Source organism: Pteropus vampyrus, unplaced genomic scaffold, assembly GCF_000151845.1.
Source record: "Pteropus vampyrus isolate Shadow unplaced genomic scaffold, Pvam_2.0 Scaffold2, whole genome shotgun sequence".
Taxonomy (NCBI): Eukaryota; Metazoa; Chordata; class Mammalia; order Chiroptera; family Pteropodidae; genus Pteropus; species Pteropus vampyrus.
In genome coordinates this window covers 34,495,892-34,496,203 of record NW_011888783.1, presented here as the reverse complement: position 1 = coordinate 34,496,203, position 312 = coordinate 34,495,892, and positions in this window count along the sequence as shown.

The following is a 312-nucleotide window of genomic DNA, read 5'->3' as shown; positions in this document are numbered from 1 at the left end:
CATGTGCCTAAAAAATTATATTTATTTTTGTATTTTTTCCAGCAATTGTAGAATGGGAGCCCACAAGGTGATGGTTACAGTAGCCAATGCCGCTTATTCTTTCTGACAGAAGTGTCATTTTTGGAGTGGTGGTAGTGGTTGTGGGGGGCTTTGCAATTATCTATGAACGGACTTAAAGGAAAGGGTAAAGACAGCCAGAACTATTCAATTGCAAAGACTTATTAGTGTCTGAATGTGACGCTTTAGCAACATGGTCCTTCATGGAGTCGGAAAATGCCAGGAATACTCTCCACTTTCCTTTCCTTCCCACCC